The sequence below is a fragment of the Triticum urartu genome, chromosome 2A, assembly GCF_056163025.1.
Source record: "Triticum urartu cultivar PI428250 chromosome 2A, HENAU_Tu73, whole genome shotgun sequence".
NCBI classification, from domain to species: domain Eukaryota; kingdom Viridiplantae; phylum Streptophyta; class Magnoliopsida; order Poales; family Poaceae; genus Triticum; species Triticum urartu.
The window spans coordinates 765,611,364-765,623,373 of record NC_141874.1 but is presented as its reverse complement, the minus strand read 5'-3'; the positions used below and the strand labels follow the sequence as shown (position 1 = coordinate 765,623,373).

General features: G+C 51.9%; 1 pseudogene; it reads right to left on the bottom strand.

Annotated features, from left to right (window-relative positions):
• Positions 1 to 1,919: 1,919 nt before the first annotated feature.
• Positions 1,920 to 6,305, bottom strand: LOC125532298 (E3 ubiquitin-protein ligase RING1-like; annotated as a pseudogene).
• Positions 6,306 to 12,010: the final 5,705 nt, after the last annotated feature.

Below are 12,010 nucleotides of genomic sequence, written 5' to 3'. Positions count from 1 at the left end.
ACAAATGAAGTTCCAGGAACAAAAAGGAAGTAGAAGTATGTATGCATAAAATCTGCAGCGCATAGCACTGAAAGATATTCCTATTAGTGATCTAAAGTATTATGGGAAAGGTATTATTCAGTCATTTTGCAAGAAGTTTCAGAATGTGAAAATTTCCAGCTTAAAAATGATATCCATAAAGATCACATGAATACATGCCTTCTTGAAATGAACCTCCGGGGAATCCCCAGCGTTAATTGATCTTTTCTTCTGCTCTTCAGCATTATACAATCTTACAATAAGGCATCATATAACATGAGCAATAGTCAATACTAGAATAACACCTAGTACCCGTATTCCACAAGCCTCTTTTGCAGAATCAAAGGAAGCTTAATTTGTATTGTGTACTCCAGTGCCCGGCGACAAGGTCGCAATATCTTACGCAAACAGCCAATCACCCATGTCGTAAGTCCTAACATAGGTTTATGTTCCAACAAGGCTTAACAAGTGTGGTAATGAAATTGATTAAGCTACAGGACAAGTCCAGCATACACGAGGGTTTGTGTAACAGGACTGCTCCCAAACTGAAGAACAGAGGAGTTGGAAAGAAGAAAATAAACACATTCCCGCAAAATTTGGGTCCACCTGCTCTGGTCCTCATGCATTGGTACTGATTTATCCACGCTATTCAACTTTGGTCTTACCGGCTCCTATAACATTGTAGTCTATACAAAGATGACGTAATAACCATACAACTAGCCATTTTATTTTTACACGAGGCATTGGCAAAACCCAGACAAGTAAATGAAAGCCTCAACCGTCGGCTGAATGCTTAATAGAACAATTTTTCCTACAGTGCAACTAGCATGACTCATAGGAAAAGCATTAATTGTCAGCCCCTGTTGACAATCACCATTGTCCACCTCATCACGATAAAATAAGGTAAATACTAAGTATAAATTTAGATATTGACCATTTGAACTATTGGGAAACAATGGAAAGCCATACAGGGGTGGACTAAAACCGCCACTCTCTAGTCGATTTACTTTTACATGTGGCATCAGGCAACCCAGACACGTAAATGAAAACCTGGTCTGGAGGCTGAACACTTAATTAACAGAACATTTCCCTACAGTCCAACTAGCATGGTTCGTAGAAAAAATTAAGCATACGATTAGCTGTGTTGCACATGACATGGCCAACCCATAGAAAAAAAATGAAAACCTCAACAGCAGGCTTAACAGTGCAAGTAGCATGGCTCATAAACATTAATTGTCAGAACCCTGTTGAGAATGAACTATTTAGGAAACAATGGAAAGCCATACAGGGGTGAACTAAAACCACCACTCACACGTGGCATCGGCCAGCGCAGACAAATAAGTGAAGACCTGAACAGGAGGTTGAACGCTTAATTAATAGAACATTTTCGTACAATCCAGCTAGCCATGTTCCACGTGGCATCAGCCAATCAAGACAAATAAATGAAAACCTCAACTGCAGGCTGAGCACCTAATTAATAGAACATTTTCTTATGGTGCAAGTATGGCCCATAGAAAAAATGAATTGACAGCTCCCAACAACAATCACCACTTTTTAGCTCATCAATCATTGTTGCATTCCAAGATAGATAAAGTAAATACTCAAAACCTAAATCAAGATATTGGAGTATTTGGTAATAATGGAAAGCCATACAATGTATGTTCTATGTCAACCTGGTGGCACGTGCGATGGCAATCGACTCACGCAAGCAACCGTTATAATGAAATAATAAATATGCAAAGGCGGTAACAAGTGCGAGGCGAAAGGTTATACCTCCTTATCCCCCTATTCCCCTCATCCTTGAAAGCGCCTCAGTCGAGATCATCATACGAGCGACCGCTCGCATTCCCATCGTTTTTGTAGTTGCCATAGCCAGCAGCGTCCTGGTCGCTGCCCTCCGCCTACTGAGCTCCAAAAGCGGCCCTGAGAGGCCACGGCTACGAGATCCTGAAACTCCTCACCATGACCCGAGGCGAAGGGCCGCCACCCGGGGCTGCAGGTGCTGCCGCCGCAGCGGCAGCTGCCTAGCACTGGTGGACATAGATGGCGGCAGACAGGGACGAGCTGTGGAGGTCAAGCCATGGCAGGATGCAATCCTTGTGGAGGACATGTTGGGTGCCCCCCATCGACGGCGACATCAGGGAGGGCGGCAACCGCAGCCTTGGCGGCCGGCAGGGTGCCGTAGCGGCTGGGGTCGTTCTCAGCGAGCTACTGGATGAGCTGCTTGAGGCCGGATCCCATGAAGTAGTCCACGAGGCTGACCCCGCCGACGCCGGGGGTGGGCGAGGAGACGAATCCGCCGGGGAAGGAGGAGCCCTCGAGGAAGATCTGGATGGTGGCGCCGCCGGAGAGGAGGCCGCCGAGGTGGACGTCGAACTGGTTGCTGGGGTTGGAGGAGGCAGCGGCGGTGGGGTCGCGGAGGGGGAGGGCGGGCCGAGGAACCACCACGAGGTTGCTGGGTTGCAGAGGTCGAGGAAGCTGGAGAAGGGGAAGAAGGGAGACGGGTGGGGCTGGTGGTGGGGGATAGGGTTTTGGGGCTCCTCCTCGCAAGGGGATTAGGGTAACTACAGACGGCCGACGATGACATGGCGGCGGCGGCGGTGGCGTGGTACTGCAGACGGAGGAAGGGGCGCCGTCGCGGGAGCGGGGGGTGGGGGCGCCGGCGGCTGAGAAGCAATCAAAAGGGGATTAGGGTTAGCTGGATGGTAGACAGATGGGCTTTGCTGCGATTTGTTTTGGTTAGTTGGGCCTGAAATTTTTGAACACAAGCGCCATTGAACTGGAAATTTTCACGAATCCCAAATAGAAAAACACAATGGCGTTCCGATGCTTCCATAACATCCACCTGCCGAGAAGGCATTTAGCGCGCAAAGACTTGCGGTAGTGGCTCGCGTTGCCATCCTGCCTAGCGCACCACTGACCCGAGGTTTCATTTTGTCGTGGTTCCAACTCCATCCTCCCAGTGATTGATCCTAGCCAGTGTCAAACTTGTTTGACGAACACACAGTCAATTAGTGAGTGTTGCATAGTCTCCTCATGTTGGTTGCACAATGGGCATGCATACTGGTGGGGTAATCCACGTCGAGCAAGCCTGTCAGATGTTCATCATCGATTTTTGAGTGCTAGCCAAGCAATAAAAAGGGCATTGGAGGGGTGCCTTAGACTGCCAAGTGAATGAGTTCGTCGAGGATAACACGAATCCCATGTACCTAGATGCATATGCTGAGCAGGCCGAGAAGTTACCATTCGCTTCCCAAGCCCACGTGACTGAATCTTCCACTCCATTCGTTAGTTGCCAGGCAGAGATTCGTGGCCACAAATGTATGAACTGGCCCAAAGCATGTTGGGTAATGTCAGGGCCAATGTCCCCTCCCCAATTGTCCTCCGCGAGCGCGTCAGCAACAAGTCTGCTTTTCTTGACTCTCCTCAGGATCCTTTCATAAATATCTGGTGCATTCTCGCAAATCCGTAGACCGTTGATCCACCGATCCTCCCGAAACAGCGTTGCTCTCCCATCACCGAAGGTCGTACATGCGGTCGCCTCACTAGGGCACAAGATTCTGGCGGGGACATTGATCTGAAATTTCTTCAATGGTCTGTCTTTAACAACCTTTTGCAGCCATGGGCAACGCGCTTGTAGCGCCTTGTTCAACCAGTGAAGATTGGGGATTCCTAAGCCACCATCCCACTTCGTCGTGCAGACCACCTCCCAAGCTACCGCCCCGTTTTCCACCTCGTGCTTCTTTTTTGCCACACCACAGAAAGCCTCTACAAATCTTTACTAGGGCCGACATGGTTTTGAAGGCAGTTCCAACGCTATCATAGAGTGGACGGGAATAGCGCATAGCACAGATTGGATTAGTAGGAGTCGGCCGTCTTTTGGTACCATGGCCGCCTTCCAAAGAGGGAGACAATCGACAACTCGATCCACCAGACCTTGCAATTGCGTTGTTGTTTGTTTTCTGATCGGCAATGACATGCCCGGGTATTTGCACGGAAACGGCAAAGTGGTGCAGCCCAAGGATGCCGAGACAACCTCCATCTCGTCATGTGAGCATCTAACGGACATGGCCACGCACTTACTCATGTTCACCACCAGGCCCGAAGCCTGCCCAAACAGCCTCAAGATCGCTCCACACATGCTCGTCTCAGTCTCATTTCTTTTGAAGAACACCACTACATCATCCGCAAACACGGACAACCTTTGTTTCAAGCTAGGCCTCGCCAAAGGTGCCAACAGCCCTCTTTTCGTAGCATATTCGAAAAGTGCCCGAAGGGGTTCTATACATAGGATGAAGATCATGAGTGAGAGGGGGGCTCCTTGCCTTAGACATTGACATGCTAGGTTTGGTTTTCTGGGAGCACCATTGACCATGACTCTCGTGGATGAGGTAGCCAGCAGCACAGAAATCCAAGAGATCCATCTTTCGCAAAAACCAAGCCTCCTCAGAACCTCCAAGAGAAATGGCCATTGTAGTGAATCAAAAGCTTTGGTGATGTCCAGCTTAAACATGACTGTGGGTACTTTTAAGGCGTGCACCCGCCTCGCCGTACATTGCACTAGCATGAAGTTGTTGTGTAGTGATCTACCTCTGACAAACGCGCTCTACTGATGCCCCACGAGTTTTGGTAAATCATCCGCAAGCCTCGACATAGGGGTCTTGTTGAAATTTTTGATTGATCCACTAACAAGACTAATTGGCCTATAGTCCTTAATATCCACAGCTCCGGCTTTCTTAGGCAGTAGCGAGACGATCGCTTTATTGATTGTTGCCATACCTCAGACATCTCCTCGGCAAAAATGCTCCAGTGCATTCATAAGGTCACCTTTGATGATAGGCCAACAAGTCACATAGAAGATGTCCGTGAAGCCGTCAGCCCCTCGCGCCTTATCGAAGGGCATAGCTTTGATGGTCTTGAGCACCTCCTTTTCCGTGAACAGTTCTTCCAAATGCGTGAGGCCAAGGGTGGTAAGTCAAGCACGTCCAGATTAATCGAAGCTTCTCGGGTCGGGGCTGATCCAATTGATCCGCATAGTATCCGTCCACCACTTCGGCTATGTTATCTTGTCCCGTGTATATCCCACCATTGTGATGTAAAGAAGTGATAATGTTTTTCTTTGTCTATGGCGTGCTTGCTTTTGGAAGTATGCAGTGTTCGCATCCCCTTCCTTCAGATGAAACAAACGGGATCGTTGTCTCGCTAGCGTCCTCTTCAGCGAATAGAGGCCCAACAATTTTTCTTGAGTAGCTTGCGTAGCCCATGCTCTTGGTCCGAGAGAGTCCTACTCTCTGCCGCCACGTCCAGCCTACCAATAACTTCCATTGCCATGGAGAGTTGAAGGCGAATGTTGCCGATCCAATGATCGCTCCAGCTTTGTAGGGCCTTGGCAGTGGTGTGTAACTTAGTATCCAGGACTATAAAATGGTTTCCTTGGGAAGATATGGATTGCCATGCCTGCTGGACCGTGTCCGCGAATCCCTCAACCTTGGGCCAAAAACTTTCAAACTTGAAACGCCGGCCCATCTCTAGTTTTGCTCAGGATCCACAAGAAGAGGACAATGATCCCATACCGCCGAGCCCAGAACCGTCAATAGGTTTTTGGGGGTGTATATCTTCCCAAGAGTTGGACACAAAGATATGTTGGATCTTCTCCATTATGGGATTGCGCCTTTCATTACTCCACTTGTACCATCTCCCATTTATGTATAGCTCCATGAGCTCAAGCCTATCGAGAAGGGCTCTGAATCTGGCCATCATCCGCCTGTTGAACGTGGCCTTGTTCTTATCTTCCGGGTTGACAAGCAAGTTGTAGTCTCCCACTAAGGCCCACGGCCCAGCATGCAAATCCTGGACGTCACGAATCTCTTGCATGAAGTCAACTTTCACCTCGTGGCCCATAGACCCCTGTGAGCCACCACAATGGAGCCCCTTCATGCTTTGACTAGGGCAGTGAGCGTGTTCACCGTACGGTGTAGGCTCGTGACAGAAACTACCAAGAAGATCCCGCCACGGGTACCCATCGCCTGGACGTAGTAAAAAATTCTCAAATTTATTGCCGAGACATTGGCTTACAACATCACTCGAGATCACTTGTTTTGTCTCCTGAAGACACATAATGCTCACACTGGACGCCGCCACTACTTGAAAGACCGTACTCCGACGTGCTGGTGAGTTCAAACCAGTGCCGCCAAGAGCTGCCCAAAGGTCCGGCCGTACACAATGACCTGCAGGTTGTCGAGCGCGTCGTGGAGAAGGTCGGCGGCGCCGCCGTAATGCTTAGGCATTGGTCGAACCGCACGCTGCGCGACTAGTCGGTGTCGGCGGCGTCATCAGTCTCGAGCTCCACCAGGCACCATATCGCCGATCTTGGACTCCATGTTGGCGGCATGATCGACGACGATCCTTGTGGCGAGCATCGCATGCCTTGGATCACCTGGCCGAGGAGATGGAGGCCTCAGCGCTGCGTTGATCCACGTCGAGGGAGGGAGCGCACCCAGTGGTCGCAGTCCACAGAACAAAGTAGGCAACCATGGGACCCACATGCAGGTAGTTAACTCACCCCAATCCCGTCATTTCCCAAGCGACGTAGGAATCCCGTGTTTGGATACGATCTAAAGGTCAAAAGCAACCGGGATGAAGAAAAGGTTTTGCCTCGCCATTGCGCACACCGGTCGTTCTGTCCCGCATTTGCAACCCGCAGCCAGCCACCGTGGAGTCGGGTAGCCGCGCGCGTGTCAGGTCGTGGCGTTGCAGCTGCCCATCTCATCTGGTGCGCCGTGCAGCACAAGCTCCAGTTCGCGCTCTTGGACTGCGGCCTGGTCACGCCGTCCGTGGCGGGCTCCCTTGCACCTCAGCCTCTGCCCGTCGCTCCGGCCGCGACCAGGATGCGCCTCGCCGCACCCTGTCCACCGGGTCCAGGTGGCACGCAATCCGTCGCTCGCCGCTGACCAGGGAGAAGATATGCACCGTCCGGCCGGACCGGCCGTAGTTGTCCTTCATGCCGCGCCTGGACACCCAGGCGAACTGCAATGCGTCCCCGCGGTGGCCACGTCCATCAGCGGCGGCCTCCACCTTTTGCAGGGTTCTTGAGCACGCTGCTCTGCTGCGACGGTCACCTTGGCGCAAACCTCCAGCTTCCTCTTGCACCGGCCGCGGCAGTGTACTCTGACTTGTCCAACTGCGACAGGCCGTGCGTGGGACTCATTACGCACGCTGTCGGGTGTCTTGATGCAAGCCGTCCAGGAGGAGCCCGCTGCCGCTGCCACTGAGCCTGAGCGTGAGCACGAGCACGAAGCCGCCATACTCGTAGAGCTGGTTCATCGTCGATGGACATGTAGTCCCTGACCTGACCGTGAAGTAGTTCCGCGCCGTGTCCTCGATCGCCGCCCGCGATAAAGGTCCTTGTCGGCGAGGCTAGTCGGGAGGGACGCGCGCGTACGTCGGTGTGATGGATGGATGGTCTGGACCACACGCCGTCGTCGACTGGACTGGCCGCTTGGCGCTTGCCTGCTCTGCTTCTAGTACTTCAAGCCTCAAGGAGAAGCCCACACACACCATGGACGCAACCATCGAAGAAACCGGGCAGGCTCCAATCACGAGCGAACAGCTGTTCTGGTGGAGCCCGCAACTAACTTTTCTTTCTATATAATTTTATTATTTACTCCTGAATACAAACTAGTAGTAGTAGTACATTTTGCCTTGCCTTATCCCCATGCCTACGTGCGACGCCGGCAGCGATAGGATTCTGACGCGGTGAGGTTCGTCGCCTCGGACCGTACGTGGCCAGCGGTAAGATGGAAGCAGTCGTTGATAAGATGGAAGCAGTCGTTTTGATTGAATGAAAAATAGGGAAGAATGGATAGCTCGTGTACTTCAAACTTAACTATGGAGTTTGCGTCGAGCCCGCATCTTCAACTTTGACGGCACCGCACCGCACGCACGACCTCCAGTCCCGTGGCATCTTGATCGATCGCACGTGCTGCACTTCCATCTTCGAACGATGGCCCAGGAAAGCAAGATGTCCATCTGATTTCTCTGCGTCGGCCGACGTGCCATTATTCGCATCCAGGCGGCCGTGCTTACTGCTTAGTATGCAAATTTTTAACAAGCAAGACGAGGCTGGCGTTCCCACGGTCTCGTCTCTGCATGGGTTTACATCAAGCTCAACGGGTACGACTTCAAGTCTGTGCTCGAGGATGACGATTTCGTTCCTGATGATGCTTAATTTATTATATTATACACCTATATATAATACTCCTATCTGGGAGCAACATAATCATGGTCTTGACAAGGGCATCTCCAACTTCAACTCTCAAATTTCCTCTCGCATCGCGTGGACACGGATGCGCCATCCAACCGTAGCCGCATACCTTTCAATCTCTTTTTCAACAAACCGAATGTAATTCATGCAAACAAGGCCAGATTTCATACAAACGGGACAAAAATGGTTATATTTTGGACATTGTTTCAACTAAAAAACTAAAAGTATGTGCACGTACGGTCACGCGGAGCTCCACTCCACCACGCTCACCTGCAGAGCTATGTGTTACGAAAAAGGGCTGCGGCCCAGCCAATCCATGGCAAATACAGTGAGGGGTTGACGCTATACTGGGCCGTGAGTGCAAATATAGTGGGCTTTCTTCCTAGTGTAGTGCCCCGCCCAGATTTATTGATGTAGCTCCGCCATTGGCCACACTGATATACTAAACTATCTACGGCCGGCCGCGGCGGATTCCTTTGTCTTCCCCGTGTCCGGGAGCCAGCTAATCAAACTGCCGAAAGTCCCGGAGGCATATTATTCCTCCGTATATTCCCTATGTCCAGCTGTGCCGCTGATCGGAGAGGCAAAAGGGTGCATCAGTCGGAGGAGAAGGTGCTTTCTTGGAGCTCAGGCGGGTGCCCAGGATGGTCCGAGATAAAGGAGAACCGACCGGATCATCTACAGTGACCTTCTTGTCTATTATTCTACTTCTCCTCGATGACGGCGGCGGGCACGGACATGTTCGCCGCCACCTCATCTACGTCCGCGCAACCGACTTCTTTTCTCTGCCTGCATGGCGTAGCTACGCGCGCGGCGACGACCTCTATTATTCTACTTCTCCTCGATGATGGCGGCGGGCACAAACATGTTCGTCGCCACCTCGTCGACATCCGCACAGCCGACTTCTTTCTCTGCCTGCATGGTGCAGCTACGTGCGCGTCAACGACGGTTGGCACGATCGCAGGCGGTGGAGGCACGACACAACACGGCGTCCTTGATGGAAGCAACGATGCTCGTGCCACCGTGCTCCCCGCGCGTGCCGGGATGGAGCAACTCGCCACTTCTCCCCGACCTGGCGTGGAGCGCGAGTTGCTGAACCACGCGCCAGCTTGGGGGAGGCAACTTGCTCCGTCAGGCTAGACGAGGGACGTGGAGCAACGAGGTGCCTCGCTCGTAACCGCCGAGCTCGGTGGGCCACGTAGCTGGCTTTTATGCCGAAGAACTACTCTTCTGACTCGTCGAATGTCATTGAAAGATTGGAGAAAATGGTGGAAGGAGGAGATGGGGAGCGGTAAGATTCTTGCGCGTCGTCTGGCCTGGTTTATATAGAGGACGGATGGGAGGAGCCTGCCCGGCGTTGCGTTTAACGCTGGCCCGCTCGTGGTCGGTGTAGGTTCATCTGCTTCCACGCGGGTTTAATGGATGTGTTTGAATGTGCCGAGGAGGCTATTCAGCCGGGCGTGCAGCGGGTGGCGCCCTCGGCCTGCGCGCTGCTTCAATGGCGGAGACAGTGGGAGGTCGCATCCGTCCTGAGCCGTCTTCAATGTGGAGCTGCATGTTGTACAGCAATATGAATGCGGGCAACTGGCGTGCGAGAAGCGTGCGGGATGGTAGAGGGATTTTTGGCGGACCAGGACGGTAAGCAGGCGTGACAACGGTCGGACTCCTGCGTTTGTCTCCAGTTTGCGGAAGAAAACACGTTTAGACCGTGCCGTGGACCGATATAGGTCCACATTGGATGATTTTCACAGTCCAGACAGCGCGGTCCAAACGATTGTGAGGATCAGTGTTGGAGATACGCTAAGCAAGAGGAGGATTTGCTGGACCGTGATGCACAAAATTGAGCTACCACGTATCCTAGCCGGTTGATGGCTTCATTAATTTGAAGTCGGGCCTTCGTGCCTTTTTTTCTAAAAAAAAAGGTGAACCTTGGAGCTGACCTGGCTGCAGTTGCCAGTCGAGTCGCTGGTAAGACCACTAGACCGGACGGGGCCGCAGGCAATGCTCGCATGCGTCCATTCTCCATCCAACGATCAGATTAAATATTCTTCCCCACGTCTTTTTTTCCAGAAAGAAAAAACTACCAAGTGCCCCGTACATTTTTCAGTCTTTGGATGGGTTTGTACGTATTTTCTTTGGGCTCGGCCTGCTTGCTTTACGGCGCGCTGAGGAGCCCAATTGTGTCCGGTGCAACTTCCTATCGCTGCCGTAGCACGTGACGCGCAGCATTCGAAGTTACCTCCCACATCAAACTGAGGATCACCAGCACTGCTCTGCTACATGTTCCGGCCACCTTGTTATGTAGACGACCTCACGCGGGTTTGCTCTGCTCAACTCATCTCTCGCATCGACGCATGGCGCTTGTTGTACCGGGCATGCCGCTATGCATCAATGCATGCCACAACGTCGTCCGTGCCAGCTCGACTCACACTCACCGCAGCATCGAAACGAGGGCCGACAGTGCCGCTCTGCCAGCAACACTGTTGTGCACCCCACGGCCATGAATGACTGCGTCGTCCTCGCGTGGGTCAAGTCACCTCCGGCATTCACGGCCGCCAGAGACGCCCCGTGCCGGCCATGTCGTTGTTCATGTCGCAGTCGTAAATACGCGGTCCGTGTAGACGAAAATACGATGGCCATGGGGAGAATACATGGGAATTTATGTTTTCCTTTAGCTGAAAAGAAAAAAAAAACTGACGTGGGGAAGGAGATCTGGTCTGGCTGTTGGATGAAGAATAAACGGAGGGCAAAAATCACAAATCTGACATGTGGACGAAAGTATTTCACAAAGTGAACCGTGTTTGAAAAAATTTCACACCACTCACCATTTTATGTAGCGTCCTATAGTGAGGCGCTGCACCCTAATGTGCAGCGCCTTAATGACAAGCGTTGCACGCCTGGCCTGCGGCCCCACACCTGGCCATGCAACGCCTTACTGACAGGTGTTGCACACCTAGCTGTTAGGAGGAGAGGAAGAGAAGCGTTGGATATGCGGGCGATGCGAATGCGAGAGCAACCACCTTCCCCTCCTCGCCCCCCCCCCCCCCCTCCGTCTGGTTAAAATATGAGAGTGTGGCATTGCCTTTTCACTCCTCGTGGAGCTATCTGCTAGGCGCTGCACTATCAGGTGTGGAGCGGGCCTGTACCAGGGTTGCCACGCTGGCCAGGCGTGCAGCACCTGGTAGTAAGGTGCTACTCAGTAGGATGCAATGCTTGGCTGTCGGGCGCTGCACGAAAGGTCACCTGAGTGATTTGTTTTCAAACACGATTCAATTTGTGAAATACTTTTGTCCACATGTCAATTTTGTGAGTTTTGCCTAAATGGAGGGGAGCACGGATGGGAGCACAATGACGGAGCAAATAAGTCTCGTCCAGACTGGACCAGCCCGACATGAGAGCGGTGGCGCTGGCAAGGTCAGCCAACACGTTGTTGGCCCAGCTATAGTCAGACCGGCCGAAGGCACACAATCTCCATTGATGGCTCTTCTCGGACTGACAAGGACTCTCTGGGCAAGGCCATGAAACATCAAGCCGCGCGCAATTTGGACTCTGCACCACGTATATCTTCCGCAAAATCTTTTCATTCCTTCTCGGATTCTCACATTTCCTTTACTTCAAAGAATGTTGGAGTATCTATTGGAAAGAGTGATCATGAAATAAAGTTGTTAGTTGGGGTGCTCAAACGTATGGAGATAGACCATTTAAAGGTTTCTTCAAAATGTTTGAATA